Source organism: Pelophylax lessonae (genome assembly GCF_965119305.1).
Source record: "Pelophylax lessonae genome assembly, chromosome: 3".
NCBI lineage: Eukaryota > Metazoa > Chordata > Amphibia > Anura > Ranidae > Pelophylax > Pelophylax lessonae.
In genome coordinates, this window is record NC_138770.1 from 550,988,215 (window position 1) to 551,009,614 (window position 21,400).

At 45.2% G+C, this 21,400-nt stretch overlaps 1 protein-coding gene across 2 annotated transcripts in view; it reads right to left on the reverse strand.

Moving 5' to 3' along the window:
- The window catches only part of CNST (consortin, connexin sorting protein), a 209,602-nt gene that overhangs the window by 71,357 nt on the left and 116,845 nt on the right, over positions 1-21,400 (reverse strand). The window lies entirely within an intron of this gene.

Consider the following 21,400-nt stretch of genomic DNA (forward strand, 5'->3'; position numbering starts at 1 on the left):
GGTTGTAAACCCTTACCTATAACCAGGGGCGCAACTACAGGGGTTGCAATTGCAACGGGCCCCATGCTCAAGGGGGCCTGTGCGGATCTCCTGTACACCTGGATAGGAGGGGCGGCGGGGGCAGCATGTAGAGAAATCACTGTCCTCCTTTTTCCTCCTGCATCTGCAGGAGTCTGGTTCCTCTGTATGCTGCCCCGCCACCCCTCCTATCCAGTTCACTTGCATTCTGCTGTCTCTGGGCCCCTGTGTGGGCCCATGTGTGCTCCCCTGGTACCCCCCCACTGTGCTCCCTCCCCTCTTCTGCCGGCTGCTGCAGGGGATGTGTCACAATAGAGAACCAGGAAGGGGTTGGTAAATATGGAATTTACCAGCTCCTTCCTTTTCTGAATGGACAGAGTCATAGTCAGTGACATTGTAAAAAAAAATAAAATGATAAAAAAATAATACAATTAAAATACCAAAAAATAAAAACTACTGACACCAGTGGGTGAACTTCCAGGTTCGCAAAGGTCACACTTGCGACCGGGCCCTGGCATTCCACTACTGTGGGGAGGCCCCAAGATGGCAGGAAGGGTGCCCAATGCAGAACTTGTGAAAGGATCTCGCTGCGGGACCGTAAAAAAAGGGCCCTGCAATGTCAGTAAAGGGCCCTAGGATCAGTGGGAAGAGCCAAAGGCTTGAAGGGAAGGGCCCCGGCCAGGGGTCCGGGGGGGGGGGGCCTTTCATGGTTTCTTGCACACGGGGCCCTGAAGGTTCTAGTTACGCCTCTGCATATAACCAGTGAAGTGACTGACCTCAGTGATACACAGGTATGAAACAAATCCTCCTTCATAAGTTGTAGCTGTTTATCTGCAGCATTCTTGTCTCTACATATGTTCAAAAAAACAGAATATATAAAGCTTGTCCGAGCTGTCAGAAAAAAAGGGGAGGGGAGCTGAAATTACACACAGCAGAGCTCAGCGAGGAGAGCTCTGACAGCTGATAGGAGAGAAAAGACACCCCTTCCACCCCTTCACACTGGAAGAAAGCGAAGGCTGTCAATCACAGGCTGTGTGCTGAATCTCCATCCCTGGTCAACATCATCGATTTATGCTGATAACAGAGGAACGAGGCAGCAGAAAGAAATTACACTTCGTGCTCCTAATTGAGACAAATACACTCTATAGAGGAACATTCTTTGTTTATATTTCATGTATGAGGTTTACAACCAATTTAATTTAGAATCACTATCATAGATATACTGATAATTTATTAGGATATGAATAACAGAAAGGGGGTTTGTGTGGTATTTGATCACCTGTGCGATTTTTATTTTTTGTGCTATACACAAAAAAAGAGCGACAATTCTGAAAAAAAATCTATATTTTTCACATTATGCTATATAAAAAAAAATTAAAAAATAAAATTTTTTAGGCCAATTTGTTTTCTGCTACATATTTTTGGTAAAAAAAAAAAAAAAAAAAAAAAACGCACTAAGCTTTTTTAGATTGGTTTGCGCAAAAGTTATTACGTCTATTAACTATGGGAAAGATTTATGTCATTTTTATTGTTTTTTTACTAGTAATGGTGACGATCTGCAATTTTCTGCAGGACTGCGACATTGCAGGGGGCGGATCGGAACACCTGACTGACATTTTTGACACTTTTGGGGGGACCAGTGACATTACTACAGTAGTCAGTGCTAAAAATATGCACTGTCACTGTAATAATGACACTGGCAGGGAATGGGTTAACATTGTGGGTGATCAAGGGGTTAAATGTGAGCCTAGGGGAGTGATTCTAACTGTAGGGGGGGGGGGGGCGTGGCTTGTGAAATGACCATAGAGACCTGTGTTCCTATATAGAAGCATCACAGGGGCTCCATGAACATTCCAGGGAGAAGAACGGCCAGCTGTGTTTACAACACCAGATGACGCTGTGATTGACAGCGAAACGCGTCTAGCAATTGGCCGAGCGGACTGCCACATCACATCCGGCCAGTGGAGCAGCGAACCACCGTGCCGCCGTGTCTTATATGCTCAGTTACTTATCATGTTTGTGAGTATCATTCTTGTTTGCTCTAATAAAATTTGTTAAAACGGTCTTCACTATGGATGGTTCTTTTTTACATGAGGCAACTCTGGATTAACAAGCACCATCAAGGATCTTGCCATCGGCATTACGGATTCCTATGCAAAGAGTGCGATCACCATTACATGCCTTTTACCAAGCACATTGTGGTAAGTAGAAAACCACAAGGGAGACACCCCCATTTAAGCACAGATAAAGCACAGAAGCACTAAATCTGCACTTTTTTCATGGACTTGAATATGGACTTTATTTTTATGTATTATTTTTATGAATTTTTTATGAATTTTGATGCATCACTTCTTGTTATTTATATGTGATATTGCGAAATTTGCACATTATACCTAGTTTTTTGGTTATATTTACCACACGGATGGTTGAAGCAGTGCTGCAACACTGAGTTTACAATCGGAGCAACCTGCCCACTGCATCGGCTTCCTCCTGCTCGCGACCGACGTACATTACAGCGGTTTGCACAGGAGCGGCTGCCTGCCGCAGTACATCTGCGCCGGGTGGTCGTAAAGAGGTTACTATAAGTGGGTACTAATATTTATAGGTAAAGTTGATCCAGGGAATATCATATTGCCTCTCGGGAGATCAGGAAGGAATTTTTTTCCCCTGGTGTAGAAAATTGGATCATGCTTTGCTGGGGTTTTTCCCTTTCCTATGGATTAACTGTGGGTACGGGATTGTGTATATTTGATTGCATGGTTGTGTTTTCTTTTTTGTTTTTTATTGGTTGAGCTAGATGGACGGGTCCTTTTAAACCTATGTAAAGTGAGTCACAATTCTGCAGAGAATGCAATTAGCTTCTAATTAACCTCAGCTTTTTTAAAAGGACTGTAAGGTCTCAAAGTTTTTCACCTTAATAAATTCTATGCATTAAGGATAAAAACCTTCTTTGTTGCAGCCCCCCCACCTCCCTTTTCTTACCGGAGCTCATTCATTCCAGTGGCTCCAGCTGCTGGCTCTCATCTCATTTAACAGACTGACAGCAGCAGGAGCCATTGGCACCCGCTGCTCTCAATCAAATCCAGTAACACAGGGGCTGGGGGCAAGGCCAAATCCAGCTGTCTGCGTCAATGGACGCAGCAGCAGGACTCGGGAACGAGGCCACATGGGTGCACCCATGAAAGCGGTTTCCGTAGAGGCACCCGATGAAGAGGAGGAGCCTGGAGCGGTGCCGGGGCACCCCAGAAGAGGAGGGTCAGGACTGCTCAGGGCAAAGTCCTTGCACAGAGCACGCAAGTATACCATGTTTGTTATTTTTATTTAAAAAAAAAAAAATCGAACCTCTTCAACCCCTTTTAATTAAAACCTGGAAGCGGATTGGTTTCTCTGCAGAATTGTGACTAATTTTGCCCTCTATAGTTTTAGTAAATAAACTCCATTGTTCTGGCACCAATACCCAATAACCAAGAGAGCTTTATTCTGTTCTACGTTAACAGTGCACACATTGGGAGAAGTTTGCTAAAATTGGAGCAGTCAGAATCTGGAGAAGCTGTGAATAGCAACCAATCAGCCTCTAACTTCAGCTTGTTCAGCAAGGCTCGGTTCACATTAGTGCGATATAAGACCTCACTCGTGAGGTCTGTGCGATGCAAATTCAGCGATTCGCATTGCATTCGGACCAAACTCATGCAGAACCCTTTTTTTGGTCCGCACCAGGATCGGGTTTGCATATCGCAGTGTAAACTGTCAATTCAGATAGGAATCGGATCACAAAGGTGTGAACGCCTATGCTATCCGATTCCTATTCGAATTGACAGTTCGCGCTGCGATATGCAAACCGATCTGGGGGTGTCATTAACTTTGGATTGACACTCCCAGCGGTTTGCATATGGCAGTGTGAACTGCCTGCAAGTTGGGTGCGATGTGGGAACTTGCAGTGGATTCGCAGGGTTTCCCGCATCGCACCAATGTGAACTGAGCCTAAGGCCTCGAACACGAGCCGGACGCATTTTTCCTCAGCAAGGGATCTGTCTGCTGATCCCCTTCTGCACTGAGTGGAGCAGGTGGATGACAGATGTTTGAACCCGGTTGCCCTCTCTAATCCAGCCCTTCCATTTTTCCTTTCTTTTTCCAGATCAGATCTGGAGAAAGCCAGGTGTAAACAGACACAAGTCAGTTTACATCCGGAGCTCCATAGAGGAAAAAAATGGACAGCTGGGCCCAAGCTGATCTCTAGTGAGAAAGGGTCCTTAAGTGAGATTTTTTTAAAATAACAAACATGTTATACTTACCTGCTCTGTGCAGTGATTTGCAGAGAGCAGCTTCAATCCTCTTGTTGGGTCCCCAGCCAGCCCTCTTGGCTCCTCCCCTCAAGCAGTGCCCCTAGAGAAAGTAGAGAAAGCCACTTGCCCTTGGGGCACAGCTGTGTGATCGCTCTCAAGCCGCTGTGTATCCATAGACTGCATGAAGGTAAAAAAACCTGGAGCCTTTAGAACCACTTTAAGCTTTAAAAATTAAAAACGGAATATGATTGGTTGCCATGCACAGCTTCAAATTATGCCTGCTGCAGGCTTAGTAATCTCCCCTATTGCTTAGCCCCTTCACAACAAGAGGTACGGTACTTTATATATTTGTTCTAAAGTTAAAACTAGCTTATTTACACATAAGCTAGAAAGCATAAAAGCACAATGTAGCAGCCTGTCTCTTCGATCGCTGACAATACATTTTCCACGAATGCAGTAGATACCCAAAATCCAACACCTACAATGACAGCTGAATGGATGTCAAATGGCTATCAAGCTGTAGGAGCCTCGTGCAAAGCATCATAAAGGCTACTGGCCCAACTGGAAATTTTCCCTGATATAACAATGTCTCCAGCAATACACTACCCTCATAGAACAATCCATGGGTATTACAATGCAGTCTGTTTTGGAACATACGTTTTTAAAGATGGAAAACCTGCTTCTTCAAAAAAATGTGCATGCTTGGTTGATCATGTTTATACAGAAAAGAAAGAAGACCGAGACCCTTGGCGCTCACCAAAAGCCTGCTGGAAACAAATCCCCCAAGGTAAAAAAAAAGTAAAATAAGATTGAAAGTGGATCTCTAGCTCCAAGAATGATAATGTATCTCACAAAAGTGAGTACACCCCTCACATTTTTGTAAATATTTTATTATATCTTTTCATGTGACAACACTGAAGAAATTACACTTTGCTACAATGTAAAGTAGTGAGTGTACAGCTTGTATAACAGTGTACATTTGCTGTCCCCTCAATATAACTCAACACAGCCATCTAATCTAAACGGCTGGCAACAAATGTGAGTACACCCTTAAGTAAAAATGTCCAAATTGGGCCCAAATAGCCATTTTCCCTCCTTGGTGTCATTTGACTCGTTAGTGTTACAAGGTCTCACGTGTGAATGGGGAGCAGGTGTGTTAAATTTGGTGTAGCTGGCACTCTCTCATACAGGTCACTTGAAGTTCAGCATGGCACCTCATGGAAAAGTACTCTGAGGATCTGAGGGGAAAAAAAAAATAAATAAAATTGTTGCTCTACATAAAGATGGCCTAGGCTTTAAGTAGATTGCCAAGACCCTGAAACTGAGATGCAGCACGCTGGCCAGGACCATACAGCAGTTTAGCAGGTCAGGTTCCATTCAGCACAGGCCTCGCCATGGTCGACCAAAGAAGTTCAGTGCATGTGCTCAGCCTCATATCCAAAGGTTGTCTTTGGGAAACAGACGTATGAGTGCTGCCAGCATTGCTGCAGAGGTTAAAGGGGTGGGGGGCCAGCCTGTCAGTTCTCAGACCATACGCCACACACTGCATTAAATTGGTCTGCATGGCTGTCGTCCCAGAAGGAAGACTCTTCAAAAGATGATTCACAAGAAAGCCCCCAATCAGTTTGCTGAAGACAAGCAGACTAAGGACATGGATTTCTGGAACCATGCCCTGCGGTCTGATGAGACCAAGATAAACTTGGTTCAGATGGTGTCAAGCGAGCGTGGGGGCAACCAGGTAAGGAGTACAAGGGACAAGTGTGTCTTGCCTACAGTCAAGAATGGTGGTGGGAGTGTCATGGTCTGGGGCTGCATGAGTGCAGCCGACACTGGGGAGCTACAGGTCATTGAGGGAACCATGATTGCCAACATGTACTGCGACATACTGAAGCAGAGCATGATCCCCCTCCCTTTGGAGACTGGGCCGCAGGGCAGTATTCCAACATAACGACCATAAACACACCTCCAAGATGACCATTGCCTTGCTAAAGAAGCTGAGTGTAAAAGGTGATGGACTGGCCAAGCATGTCTCCAGACCTAAAAACTATTGAGCATCCTCAAACGGAGGGTGGAGGAGAGCAAGGTCTCTAACATACCCCAACTCCGTGATGTCGTCATGGAGGAGTGGAAGAGGACTCCAGCGCCAACCTGTAAAAACTCTGGTGAACTCCATGCCCAAGAGGGTTAAGGCAATGCTGGAAAAGAATGGGGACCACACAAAATATTGACACTTTGGGCCCAATCTAGACATTTTCACATAGGGGTGTACTCACTTTTGTTGCCAGCGGTTCAGACATTAATGGCTGTGTGTTGAATTATTTTTAGGGGACAGAAAATTTACACTGTTAGTGCCGGTTCACACTAGGGCGACCTGTGAGGCGACCTGGTCGCCTCACAGGTCGCCGCAGGTCGCCTCCCATAGGGAAGCTGCGGACCTGTTCTAATAGGAGTCACACAAGTCACTCCGACCTAGAAAAAGGGTCCGGAGCTTCTTTGGGGCGACCCGGAGGCGACCGCCATAGACTTCAATGTTTTGAAGTCCGTGGCGGCCGCTCCGAGGTCGCAGCGCGCTGCTCGCACCGCAACCTCGGAGGTCGCGGTGCGAAGTAGCGTTGCTGCAATGTGAACCGGCGCTTATTCAAGCTGTACACTCACTACTTTACATTGTAGCAAAGTGTCATTTCTTCAGTGTTGTCACATAAAAAGATATAATAAAATATTTCCAAAAATGTGAGGGGTGTACTCACTTTTGTAAGATACTGTAAGTCGGTGTGCTACCAACTGGCATAATAATCGCTGGCTTCTGAATAAACAATTATCTTACATCTATGGATAACTATACCTACAGTAGTCTTTGCAGACCATGCTATTTAGCAGCATTCCTTATTGCCCTGCCTGCCTTTTAGCAGTACAAACACATTTATATCCTATTTTATTTACTGGTCTGTGTTATTTCATCATGCTCAGTCTGTGCCACAAGTCAGCAACATATAAAGTAGATAACTAACTGGCCCATTTCAAGTGAACTAGTAGTTGGTGAGGTTGGATTTTTTTTTTCATCCAGTGAAAAGCCTTGTACACACAATAAGAAAATCGGACGAATGTCACCTTTTTTTGGATGCTAATCTCCATATCGAAAATGAAGAGGTTACCCAACTTATGAAAATTTTCGTACAACAGAATACAACTTGGGAAGTGATGTAATGAGTTGAATTGTATTGTAATTCTTGTATTTGTATTCTTTTTTTGTATTCTTTTGTTTCCGTGCATGCGTAGTCTTGCTTTTCCAACATTTTTCTGTAAAACTGTATTAATAAAGGAACATCGTACATTCTGTTCAATAAAACATTTTCTTGCCCCACATTCAGTTTTTGTCATCCAAACAGTTAGAATCGGCTGTCCAAAGCACCAACTTAACAATAGGATAGTCAGGCCGATCGTTAGTCGTAAGGACATGTTCGTACGATTTTCTTATCGTGTGTTTGTACATTGAATGCAGCTTTGAAATTATGTGACTTAATCTGGAATCGCACGATTTAAAAGCCACGTGTCAGTGTAATTTCTGGTGCAACTTTGAAGACATCTGTGCAGCTTCATGCACATAGGTCTATGCAAGTCGCCCCCCCCAATTCGCCAAAAGTAGTGCAAGAACTACTTTTTAAAATTGATGCGGCACCGCAAAGTTAGCATAGCATCAATTTGAACAGTAGAATTGCTGACAATAGGGTGTGACTTGTCATGCGATTTGACCTGTCAAATCGTATGACAAGTCCCTCCAATGTGAACGAGAGGTTAGTGTTAAATGGTGACAAGAGGTCAAAACAAAAGCTGTCTACCATTAAAGTCCATTAAATGGAGATTTCAGGATGTTTCACATTTAGATTGTACTACTGCCTACACCTGCCATGTGAAGTCTATGGCCAGGTTAACATCCAGTCATAAAGACAAAGGCAATACACAAGAAAAAACATACGGAGGTCTTGCTTCTATTCCAAAACATAACTGAATTTGCTAAAAAAAAAAAAAAAAAAATAATAAATTTTAAAATGACTAAGCGTCTCTTCAGCTATTAAATAAAATGCCTATGCACTTTTGTACATTAGTTATTTAAGACTATTACAGGAGCACTTTAAGCATTCCCTGGAAACTTGATATCATAATAACCCACATGTGTTTTAGGAAGTCTAAAACTGTGGTCAAGAAACTGCTGAGGAATCACTAAACAAAAGAACACTGGCTTGATACTCTAGCCTACGTTAAAGCAAATGTAAAGCTTCCTTATTTATTTAAATAACGAAGATAATATACTTACATGCTGTGTGTAATCATTTTGCAGCCCTGAATCTCCCTTTCTGGGGTCCCCCACTGGCACGCTCAGCTTCTCCTTCCTTAAAAGTGTCCTTAAAGCAAGCCACAGGCTCAATGCCGAGCTGGCCTGTGTGCATCTATTGAAACACACAGTACAGCTTGTCTTGCCCATTTCTCATCACAGGATTTTATTGACAGCAGCAGGAGCCAATGGCTTCTCCAAAGTGAAAACATTTTATTTTAGTTTTGAAAACTGTGGTATGGGGTAGAATCTTTGCCAGATTTTTATTGCTTTCTTTGTCCTCACTAGGAGATTTGCTCTATTTCTACCAGAACTACTGTCACTGGTACTGAAAGTGATCAAAAAGCTAACATTTCGAGTTGTCACCAGAGCATTGATAAAGGGGAAATCTTTCACAGGGGCACACTTGTTCTAATTAAGATGGCATCTCCCTCATCTTGTGGTGTAGCTTGACAGCATGAAATATCCTCAACTGGGCACAGACGGAAAAATCCTAACAGAGCTTTTAAATGATCCCAACTTCAAAAAAAAAAAAAAAAATGTTTTGGCTTTAGAAATTCTGAACTAAAGGTTTTCATTGCAAGCACTATGATATTGCGAGCAAAACTACCTGCAGAAGCGTCCATATCTTTTACTGCATAAAACTTTTTCCTGCTACTCTCCTCTTGCCAAGTGGCTGATGAAGGCGATGCCTGCATTGTAGGGAAGGGACTTAATACTTTACTCACAGGAAGTGCTTACCAGAAAAATGTTTTGCATCTAAGCTAATTAATAGGGAAATCAGATTTCTATTAAGGAAATGTAGGAAAACCAAATCTGATTAGAGGCAAACTACAGCAAGAAAGGCAAGATGTAAGGTGGTGAATTGGCTTCTGGTTTTGACATTAAAGGATAAGTCCAGGCAGGGGAGGACTGGGCACGGGGGCAATTGCCCCCTGGGCCGCTCTGATGCCCCATAAAAAGGCTGCACCGCTTCTGCCACAGACATGCCTAAATGATTCCTGGTGAAGAGAAGTAAAAAGTCCCCACCGCCCAACTACTGAGTGTGGGTTGAAGACAAGGATAGAGAGCAGGCCTCCCCTCCCCAGCATGGATGGTGTAAACTGTGTCTGAGCAGAGGCCAGTTCCATGCCCCACTGGAGAATCTCATCCCCTGGCCAGCCCCAACCGAGCTGTCCCACCTCCCCCCAGCCACCCCCTGCTGGCCAGGTTGGGAACCTGGATTCATCCGGTGAGTAGAGACTACCTGGAGCAGGGCTTCAGCTTGGAATGGGGGTCAGGAGGAGGATGGGAAGAGGGAGAGTTGGAGGGGGGCCGAGTCACTTCGCCTCTGGTTTGTACTTGCCCCTTGGGCTGAAAGTTGCCAGTCTGCCCCTGAGTCCAGGCAAAACCTGGTCTGTGCCACATTTTAAGACTAATCTATCTAACCCTGTAAGCAAACCCCTGGGAGACTAAGCGAGCCACTCCAGCTCTCCAGATCTTGAAGCTCCAGTGAGCGCTGGAGGGACAAAGCACAGAGCTGGCGACTACAGAATGAATACTGAGAACTGAGCGATCAGTGATTCTGAATTGCCCAGTTCTTGGTGTAGAGGCGGCAGGGGAGAGCTTCAGCTGGGATTGGTGCTGCAGCCATCTAGTTGAGTGTTTAATGTTTATTTTTTTTCTAATCCCAAACTTCTCTTTTAGCCTGGGTTCACACATATGCAATGTCAGACATCGCATGTGATTCGTACCGCATTGCTGAGGAGATCACATGCGATGTCTGTGCAAATGTGAATTCAGCCATAGCCATGCAGTTGTATGGATGAACTCTCATTGGATTTTCACCAAAAAAAGGTGCAGGGACCTTTTTTTTTCCTTGCATTGAAATCAGACTCCTGTCTGAATTCACAGTTTGCACTGCGACCCAATCTGGGGGGTGTCATTAACTTTGTATTGACACCCGCTGTGGTTCGCAGAGGGCAGTGTGAACTGCCTGTGGGGGAGATGCGATGCAGGAATCTGCACTAGAATCACGCTGGTTCCCGCATCGCACATGTATGAATCCAGGTTTAAACATTCCTTACAAATTGACTTTATGATCTAATGGCCTAAAGGTCATCCCATTGGATGTGTAAAGATTTCTTGCACCTGGGGTACCCCCAGTATCAATCAACGGAGCTTACCCTTTCCCCCTACAAACCTTGCCATGGGTCTTCAGTGTATAAGGCTGAGCAGCTGCATGCTGCTGAGTACTAAAGCACTCTGAGAAGACGATTCTTTAGATTGCTTAACCATTTGCTGCCTGCCCACTGTAATTTTATTGTGAACAGGAAGCAGCTGAAGGACAGGCAACGTACTGGTACGCTGCAACCTTTCTTCCGGCTTTGGGACGTGCACGCATGTGCCCCCTGCCGACCAGTGCTGTGATTAGACATGAGTTTGGCAGCTGACTTAAACCAATACTTTTGTTTGAAGTCAGCTGATTAACTGTGGCCAATCACACAGAGTTCCATTTTTTACAAAAATAAAAAACTTGGTGTACAGGAACTGCGACCCGACTGTTCCTTCTCCCTGTAAAGTAGGGAGAAAAAAATGGAACGAAAGTAAAAGCAGCACATTACACTTTTTTATTTTTAGGCACACAGTTAACACCTTGAATGCCCCTAGAAGTTAACCCCTTCCCAGCCAGTGTCACAGTGTCAATGTACAGTATTTTCACTGATCACTTTATCTGTGTCACTAGCAATGTCAGTGACCCTCCCAGTGTCGCCAGATTGCCCGCCATCCTATAAGTCCTTGATCAAAGCTATTACAGTATAGCGTCTATAGTTGTGTCAATTCCAGTATAGTTTCTAGATACTTTAAACTTTCAGACCAATTAATATACATTCATTGGAATTTTATTATTTATTTATTTTTTTTTACCAAAGACATGTAGCAGAATACATTTTGGCCTAATTTTTTTTTAAAAAATGTGATTTTAGAAATATAGTCGATATTTCTTTTTCATAATAGAAAGTAGAAAATAATTTATTTTTTTTTACAAATTTTTTCGGTCTTTTTCCGTTTATATCGCAAATAATAAAAACCCAGGGGTGATCTAATACCACCAAAAGAGAAATGTACAGTGCCTTGAAAAAGTATTCATACCCCCTTAAAAGTTTCCACATTTTGTCATGTTACAACCAACAACGTAAACTTATTTAATTGGGATTTTATGTGATAGACCAACACAAGGTGGCACATAAATGTGAAGTGGAAGAAAAACGATAAATGGTTTTCAAAATATTTTACATATAAAAATATGAAAGAAAAAAAAAAAAAAGTGTGGCCCTTTACTCTGATACCCCTAACTAAAATCTAGTGGAACCGATTGCCTTCAGAAGTCACCTAATTAGTAAACTGGGTCCACCTGTGTATACATTATTCTCAGTATAAATACAGCTGTTCTGTGAAGCCCTCAGAGGTTTGTTAGAGAACCTTAGTGAACAAACTGCATCCAGACACGTCAAGGATAAAGTTGTGGAGAAGTTTAAAACAGGGTTAGGTTATAAAAATATATCCAAAGCTTTAAACAAGAGAAAATGAACTACCCAAAGAAGTGCCATCATCCAAAATTGAAAAAAAAAAAAAAGGGTTGTGGGGAGCTACAAAATGGGGAAATATCTATCAGCTTGCTCCGCACAAGAAGGAAAGACTGGACTTTCTAAGGCACACCATGAGATGAATCATTGCGACTCACAATTAATAAAATATATAATGTTTATTCAAAGCAACTAAAAAATGAGGACAGAAACAAACCATCCTCATTTATAACATACAAAGTACGAGAACAGAACAGTGAAACATTCTAAAATTTAATAACCTAGGACTATTTATAACCCAAATGATCATAGAGGATCGATGGGAGAAATGTATAGGTTATTACTGACAAAGTCACAACATCATAGTACATAATATATTGCAGAATTGTATCTGATCTGTAGGTCTACGCATTTCACAGCGTGCTTCCTCAGGACCAAATTTGTATCAGAGATTTCTGCCTAAGGGTGTAGCCGATGCCACCCGGGCAGACACAGAGGGCGCGGAGGTAAGGGGGAGATGTATTTTGGGGGAAAGAGTTGGTGAGTAGATCAGCAAGTTGATCCTGCAATATCTTCTTGTTAAAAATAGCTCTCAGCCAAACATATTTTGTTTATAATGTCAATCAGTAATTACACAGGGAAATCAGTAAGTCCTATGAGGAGAAGATCCCTGACAGTATATGGTTAGATAATAGGTTCCATATCTTTATATGACAGGAAGGAGAGTTAGTAAATTGGAATCATTCCAGGAACAGGATCACTTGACTCTCATATGACAAGGAGTCTAGCGGGATAATACAAGTATTGTAGCCATAAATCCAAGCTTGTATTGGAGGAAAAAAGGATTTGTCCTTATGGTTTTGTCCGGTAGGAATTTAACCTGTAAGATAGTAAGGTGTACCTGGTCTAACAGGTGTATATGCAAGATCGGTAGATTTGCTCCCTTCAGGCCCAGATGTAAGGCTTAATCATGCCTCCTTGTATAGAGAGTGCCCCCAGGAGTCCCGCCGCCAAGCTTTAAACATCTCATGGGGCACTGTTCAATCCATCATCCGAAAATGGAATGGTATGGCACAACTGAAAACCTACCAAGACATGGCCTTCAACCTAAACTGACAGCCTGGCAAGGAGAGCATTCATCAGAGAATTTGAGCAATTGGCTCATGGAAACTCTGGAGGAGCTACAGAGATCCACAGCTCAGGTGGGAGAATCTGTCTACAAGACAACTATTAGTCGTGCACTCCACAAATCTGGTCTTTATGAAAGAATGGCAAGAAGAAAGCCATTGTTGAAAGAAAGCCATAAAAAGTCCAGTTTGTAGTTTGTGAGAAGCCATGTGGGGAACACAGAAAGCATGTGGAAGAAGGTGCTCTGGTCAGAGGAGACCAAAATTTAACTTTTTGGCCTAAAAGCAAAACGCTATGTGTGGCGGGAAAAACACTGCACATCACCCTGAACACACCATCCCCACTGTGAAACATGGTGGTGGCAGCAATATGTTGTGGGGATGCTTTTCTTCAGCAGAGACAGGGAAGCTGGTCAGAGTTGATAGGAAGATATATGGAGCCAAATACAGGGAAATCTTAGAAGAAAACCTGTTAGAGTCTGCAAAAGACTTGAGACTGGGGCAAAGGTTCACCTTCCAGCAGGACAATGACCCTAAACATACAGCCAGAGCTAGAATGGAATGGTTTTCGATCAAATCATATTCATGTGTTAGAATGGCCCAGTCAAAGTCCAGACCTAAATCCAATTGAGAATCTGTGGCAAGACTTGAAAATAGCTGTTTACAGATACCCTCCATCCAATCTGACAGAGCTTGAGCTATTTTGTAAAGAAGAACGGGGAAAAATGTCACTCTCTTGATGTGCAAAGCTGGTAGAGACATACCCAAAAAGACTTGCAGCTGTAATTGCAGTGAAAGGTGCTTCTACAAAGTATTGACTCAGGGTGGCTGAATACAAATGCACACCTCACTTTTCACATAATTGTAAACAAATGTAAAACTCATTTATCATTTTCCTGACACTTCACAACTATGTGCCACTGTGTGTTGGTCTATCACATAAAATACCAATAAAATACATTTACGTTTTTGGTTGTAACATGACAAAACGTGGAAAATTTAAAGAGGTGTGAATACTTTTTTAAGGCACTGTGTATTTGTATGAAATAAAAAACGCAAAATTTTTTGCGTATAGCACTACATTAACACGCAACTGCCAATTAAAATGGCACAGTGCTGAAAAGCAAAAAATGCTTTGGTCATGAAAGGAGCAAATCCTTCTAGAGTTAAAGTGGTTAATGCAAAGGCATTAAACAAACATAAAAAAGTATGAAAAAAAAACCTGATAGGTTGGTTCTACTGAAGTCGATACATCCAACCGGTCAGGTTTTTTTGTACTTGTCAGGTTTTAGATCGACTTCAGTACAACCAGCCTGCTCATAGATGGATTGAAATACATCTGGTTCCTGCTAAACTAATTGAATTTTGATCCATCTATGGATGGCTTTAGAGGTGACTAGGCAATGAGGAACACAGAGGTTTGGTACATGATGACACACCTCCTCTGTCAGTGTTCTTTGCCTTATGGGATACACCCAGAGTAGCATTTTGTACACAAAGCTTTTGATTTGGAGCCAAAGTTGAGATAAGCTTAGAGCATGCGTCATGCACATTTAGGATCTCCGGGGTTATTAGAAACCAGTTCATACAAATAAATGTTACGTGTGGACACATCTACACAATATATAATTTAAAAAATGCCCCAAGGATAACATACATCGAGACTAGGTGCTGTTTCCTCTAGCAAACTACCAGAAATGCCATTAACCATATATGGAAATATAATATGGCATGAGCAAAAGACAAAAATGCGAAGGGTAAAGCACTAGCATATTTATACTGTCAAAGTGTCCCGTACTGACTATTCTAAGAGCATACTTTGTATATAGAAGTTTTACTAGACAATCATATAAGGAATGTTTGACTATTTCTGGAATAACATGAAAGTGGAGCAGCTACTATAGACTTCACTGTTTCCTATGTAATATAACCTCAATCTGAAAACATAGAGACTATCATGTAATGAGATAACAACCTGGCAATGGCCACAACACAGCTATGATTAGAAAGTAAGTTCCCTCCTCGCAAAGATACCAAGTAGCTGTCATAACAAAGGGCTTTTATTTGTTAGATAAAAAAAAAAAAATAGTCAATGTTTGATTAATTCTCTTATTAAATTTACAGCACAATTATCAGAGACTGGAAACCGGTATACTGTATATGCTACACACAGTAATCTGTTTAAAAGGCAAAATCTCAAAACTTAAATTTTACCATTTCCCAGAAAGAATTAAACAGCATCATTAGTCAAATGATGCACATTATAAACCAAATTACTGACGTACTGTATAAGTCTGCATATATGAAAGAGTAATGTTCCGAGTTATCAACTTGTAGTGAGATGGTTGCGGTTTTCCCAAATAGTAGATCAGAGAAAGCTCACTGAACCATACAGTCCAATACAATTATACATTTTTGTTGTGTGGGTTTTTATTTTGTGTACCCAGTATTCCACGCAACTTTACATTAAAGTCATACTAAAGCTTCATCTTTTTTTTTTTTAAATAACAAACATGTCATGCTAACCTGCTCTGTGCAATAGTTTTGCACAGAGCACCCTGATCCTCCTCTTCTGAAGTCCTCTTCTGGAGTCCCCCACCAGCGCTCTTGGCTCCTCACTCCTGAGTGCCCCCAGAGCACACTGCTTGCTCTGAGGGGACTTGTGCATGCTTGCTCCCGAGCTGCCTATGTGTGTGTCCACAAGAAACACAGACTATGGTTTGGCCCCCCACCCACTCTCTGGCTGTCTAAGCCAATGAGGAGGGAGAGTCCCAGCAGAGCTGCTCTTCTTATGCACATAACTGGATCAGATTTGGGCTTGGGTAAGTATTGGGGGGGCTGCATACTGAAGGTTTTTTACCTTCGTGTATAGAATGCATGAAAGTAAAAAGCCTTTACAACCACTTTAATGCCCAACTGCAGCAGATATTTTCTATTTTTTTTGAATAGAGTAGGTAAGGGTTTTAACCACTTGCCAACCGCCGCACGACTATTTACGTCGGCGGTCAGCCCCTCACAGGCAGAGTGACGTAGATCTACGTCGCTAGCCTGTGAGGGTCTAGGGAGCGAGCGCGCGCCGCCGGAGGCGATCGTCGGTGCAGAGGGAGAAAGGCAGGCGGCTGATGTAAACAAGCTGCCTGTCATTCTCCCCTGTGTAGAAATAGTGATCATACGGTTCTACTATGTAGGACCGTTGATCACTGTTCCTACACCTCAAGCCACAGCCAATCACAGTTAGAATCACGCCCCTAGGGATACACATAACCCCTCCCTCTCAAAAAAAAGTTAACCCCTTCACTGCCAGTGTAATTTTACAGTAACCGTGCATATGTATAGCACTGATTACTGAAGAAATATCACTGGTAACCCCAAAAGTGTCAAAAATGTCAGTCAAGGGTCCGATCTGTCCGCCGCAATGTCGCAGTCCTGCAAAAAAAAAAAAATAAAATTGCAGATCGCCGCCATTACGCGTTTAAAAAAAAACAACAAAAATCTTTCCCTGTGTTAGTAAACGCAATAAGATTTGCGCAAACCAATCAAAATACGCTTTTTGCAATTTTTTTTACCAAAAAATTGGCCAAAAATGTTAAAAAACTGAATTTTTGTAAAATCTTACCTGTAAAATTCCTTTCTCTGAGTCCTCCGACAGTCGCCGCCTCTTCATATTCGTCACATATGGGGTATTATTTGCTCCGAAGGAGTAGCTAGGCAACAGAATATGTTAACAATAAAGCTTTAACATATCCCACCCTCAAGGGGTGGTCCCCTCAGTCAATACCCTCCTACTTCCTGCAACCATATCTCAGTTTTAGTGGAATAGCAGTAGAGTATACAATCAAACCCCAAAAGAGGGGCGGGGGCGGCGACTGTCGGAGGACTCAGAGAAAGGAATTTTACAGGTAAGATTTTACAAAAATTCCGTTTTCTCTTACGTCCTCTGACAGTCGCCGCCTCTTCATATTCGTCACATATGGGGACGTCCCAAAGCAGTGCAAACATGAGGGGTGGGAAACGCATCCGCGCCGAAAGGCAACGCAGTCTCCGCATCAAAGAAGGAACCTTACCAAAGGAAGGAAACCAGCTGGGCAACAGCAAAAAACAAGTGCTCAACAGGAGCAACAACCCAGGAAAAGACAAAAAAAAACCAGGGGATACAAAACTTATCCCAACAGCCAGGAGTCCCCAACAAGGGACCCTAGGGAACAGCCGCACTAAGAACCTTGCGGCCAAAGGAAGCATCCGCCGATGCCTGAACATCTACTTTGTAGAATTTTGTGAAAGTGTGCACGGTCGACCAAGTCGCCGCCTTACACACCTGGGCTACAGAAGCCCCATGACGACAGGCCCAAGACGTACTCAGAGATCTAGTAGAGTGCGCCTTCACAGGCACAGGGGGAACCTTCCCCTGCAAAGCATAGGCCTGTTCAATGGTCTGCCTGATCCATTTGGCGATGGTAGAGGCCGAAGCCGCCATGCCCTTCCGAGGACCCTCTGGAAGAACAAACAAGGAGTCCGTCTTTCGAAAAGACTCAGTCGATTTAAGGTAAACCCTTATCGCCCGAACAACATCCAGAGAGTGCAATCTCACCTCCTTTGGATGTTTAGGCTTCGTGCACAACGAAGGCAAGACAATATCCTCATTAAGATGGAATTCCGAAACCCGTTTCGGCAGAAAAGAAGGATTAGGTCGCAAGACCACCTTATCCAAATGAATAACCAGGTACGGAGACTTGCAGGACAAAGCCGCCAGCTCCGACACTCTGCGAGCCGAAGTGATCGCCACCAAAAAGGCGACCTTTTTGGACAACATAGACAACGAGATCTCCCTGATCTGTTCAAAAGGAGCACGTTGTAACACAGATAGAACGAGATTCAAGTCCCAAGGGGGCAGAGGATCCCGCCTCGGGGGAACCAGATGCCGCACACCCTGAACAAAGGTGCCAACCAATGGGTTAGAAGCCACGGGACGTTGAAACAGAACGGCCAGAGCAGACACCTGACCCTTTATCGTAGCCAGCGCCAAAAGCTGATCAACACCCGTTTGAAGGAAAGACAGCACACGGGACACCGAGTACGTGCGGGGTGAAAACCCCCTGGACTCACACCAGGCAAAATAGGCCTTCCAAGTACGGTAATAAACCTTCCCCGAGGAAGACTTCCTCGCGTTGATTAAAGTATGAACGACCTCCGGAGAGAGACCCCTCTCCTTCAGGACCTCGGTCTCAACAGCCAGGCCGTCAAAGCCAGCGACTGTAAAGCAGGATGGTATATCGGTCCTTGAGACAGTAGATCGTCTCGAAGAGGCAGACGCCACGGGGCGTCGGCCGCCAGATTCACGAGGTCTGCGTACCAGGACCGGCGAGGCCAGTCCGGTGCCACAAGAATCACCGTGTTGCGTTCCGAGTGTAACCTGCGAAGGAACCTGGACAGCAACTGAATCGGTGGAAACGCGTACATCAGCCTGTACTGATGCCACGGGGCCACTAACGCGTCCGACGCGTCTGCCCGAGGGTCGCGCGTCCTTGCCACGAACCTCTTCACCTTGTTGTTGAGGCGAGACGCGAACAGGTCCACATCTGGAAGACCCCACTTCGCGCACAACGTCTGGAAGACAGCCGGATGGAGAGACCATTCCCCCTGATCCAGGGTCTGGCGACTCAGATAGTCCGCCTGCCAGTTCTCCACTCCCGGAATGTGAACCGCCGTTATCGCCGGGACATGAGTCTCGGCCCAAGACAGAATGTCGGCCACTTCTCGAGCCGCTCGGGCACTCCTGGTGCCCCCTTGGTGGTTGATGTAGGCCACCGCCGTGGCATTGTCCGTCTGCACCCGAACCGGGCAACCCTGCAGCCGGTCCGTCCAGCGATGAAGACAGAGACTTATCGCACGCAATTCCAGAATGTTGATCGGAAGGGAAGACTCCCCCTCCGACCAAGTCCCCTGAGCAGACAGAACGCCCAGAACTCCACCCCAGCCCGACAGGCTGGCATCCGTGGTGATTACCGTCCACGAGATCGGACGAAACGACTTGCCCCCGGACACCAACGGGGACTGGAGCCACCACAGAAGGTTTTCCCTGGTGCGAAGACTCAACGAGATTTGAAGATCCAAAGATTGAGGTCGCCCGTCCCACCTGGACAGGATCTCCGCTTGGAGACCCCGCGTGTGAAACTGTGCGAAAGGAATCGCCTCGAAGGCCGAGACCATCAATCCCAGACATCTCATACACGTCCGCAGAGACGAGTTCGGAACGTCCCTGAGGGACCTGACTTCCTCCCGGAGAGTCCTGAGTTTGTCTTCCGGCAGGAAGACCTTCGCATGCACCGAGTCCAGTATCATTCCCAGATAGGGGAGACGAACCGACGGACTCAGTGTCGACTTTGGAAAATTTATCGTCCAACCAAACTCCTGCAGAGTTTGCATTGTGACAGACAGGTCCTCCTCCAGACCCTGGCTGGTCGCAGACCGAACCAGAATGTCGTCCAGATACCCCAGGACAGAAACGCCCTGGGCCCTCAATAATGCCAGAACCGGTGCAAGCACCTTGGTGAAGACCCGCGGAGCCGAGGCGAGACCAAAGGGCAACGCCACGAACTGGTAGTGATCCTCCGCAATGGCAAATCGAAGGTACCTCTGATGACCCTCGAATATGGGGATGTGAAGGTACGCATCCTTCAAATCGATGGAGGCCATGAATTCCCCCGGAACCAGGGCAGCCACCACCGACCGCAGGGATTCCATGCGGAACTTGCGAACCCGCACAGAGCGGTTCAGAGCCTTCAAGTCCAGAATCGGACGAACCTTGCCCTCCTTTCTGGGCACGGTGAACAGATTGGAATAAAACCCCCGAAACCTGTCCCGATGAGGCACCGGAACCACCACTCCCTGAGCCCTCAGGTCCCGCACCGCCAGGTGCAGGTCCCGCAAGCGCTCTGGAGACAGTTGAAGATTTGAGGGAAAAAATCTGCTCTCCGGCCGAGAGAGAAACTCGATCTTGTAACCAGATCGAACGATTTCCAGAACCCATCTGTCCCGCACACGGGCCAACCAGGGCTGAAGAAAACCGAGCAAGCGTCCCCCCACCCCAAAACTGGGTGAGGGCGCCCCTTCAGGCCGAACTGTTATGGGCTGCAGGTCCGGATTGGCCGGACTTCTGTTTCCCAGACCAGGGCTTCTTCTGAGAGCCTTGACCTTTGAACGGTTTGCCCTTGTAGTGCGGCCGAAAGGCACGAAAGGACCCCTGAGGGGGCCGAAAATTTGCATGCTTCTTCCCAGAAGCCCCCTTAGCCTTGGGGAAATGGGGCAAGAGAGTGCTCTTACCCCCGGTGATCCCCTTAATCAACACATCCAGGGACTCCCCAAAAAGGCGAGACCCATCATAAGGCAGATTGGCTAAGGTCTTACGTGAAGATTGGTCCACCGACCAACATTTTAACCAAACCAGGCGGCGAGACAACACCGCCACGCTGTGCACACGTGCAGCCAACGGAATCAGGTCCAGGTCCGCATCACACAGATACATGACACCCTGGTGGATCTGATCCACCATATCCAGGGTCGCCGGCGAGGCCGAGTCGGCCACTAGGACGCGCCTAAGCATCTGCGTCCAACTTGCGATCGCCTGGGCCGCCATGAGAGAAGCAAACAGAGCCTTAAGCATAGAACCCGTAACAGAATAAGTATGACGGGCAAGAGACTCCAGTCTCCTATCCGTGGCATCCCGGAAAACAGGGGAACCCTCTGCAGGAATCGCAGTGGCTTTGTTCAAAACCGCAATTGCATGATCCACTGGTGGAGGCACACACCACCTTTCATCAGTGGCAGGCGAAAAAGGATAACGCAGCTTGAATTTACTTGGTACCGCAAAAGGTTTGCGCAGATCGCGCCATTGATCCTTAACAGCGCGCTGAAAATCAGCATTGCAGGGAAAAACCTGCGGCGTCCTGCGTTTTCTCTGCGTCCCATAAGCCGCCAAGGCAGCGGGGGGACACACTTCGTCCTGCAAACGCAGCGTTTGCTTAATGGAAGCAATCAACTCATCCATGATTGCAAGCTCTTCAGGCGAGCCAGGGGGAG